Source organism: Tamandua tetradactyla, chromosome 15, assembly GCF_023851605.1.
Source record: "Tamandua tetradactyla isolate mTamTet1 chromosome 15, mTamTet1.pri, whole genome shotgun sequence".
NCBI lineage: Eukaryota > Metazoa > Chordata > Mammalia > Pilosa > Myrmecophagidae > Tamandua > Tamandua tetradactyla.
This window is the reverse complement of record NC_135341.1, coordinates 39,499,209-39,499,681: the sequence shown is the minus strand read 5'-3', so window position 1 is coordinate 39,499,681 and position 473 is coordinate 39,499,209. Positions and strand designations below refer to the sequence as shown.

The 473-nt window shown below is 33.8% G+C and overlaps 1 protein-coding gene across 9 annotated transcripts in view; it reads right to left on the bottom strand.

Annotated features, from left to right (window-relative positions):
- KIF9 (kinesin family member 9) overlaps positions 1-473 on the bottom strand; it is an 82,302-nt gene that overhangs the window by 3,338 nt on the left and 78,491 nt on the right. The gene's annotated exons all lie outside the window — the stretch shown is intronic.

Sequence of the window (473 nt, the reverse complement as noted above, 5' to 3'; positions counted from 1 at the left end):
CTGGATACAAAAAAGGGGAGAAAACAAGAGTAAATTAAAATATATGGACTTTTCAAAGACTCAGAAGTTATGCTGCTCACGTATATGTCATCATTCTTCCTGCAAACATCAGTTTTTAGACATGGATTTCCTCTGACTACCCCCAATTCTATGGTAATAATATTCCATTTAATCCCTCTCATTCTGTCATCTTAAAGAAAGTGTAAGACTGTTAGAAAATGTTTGTGACAGCCATATTTAAAGAGACATACATATTTCAAGGACCTACTTAAAAATTTCTGACAAAAATTAGGTTTGAATGGAAAAGAATAGGGTTCTACCAACAACAGGTTGGGGACCCATGTATTCTGAAGTTTTCTGTTCTCAAATCAAATAGATGTTCATATACCCTATGAACTTTAATGTACTACCAGGCTCTCAGAAAGGACATTTTTTAAAAAGTGGATTTAAAAAGAAAAGTGCTTGCTTGCTGG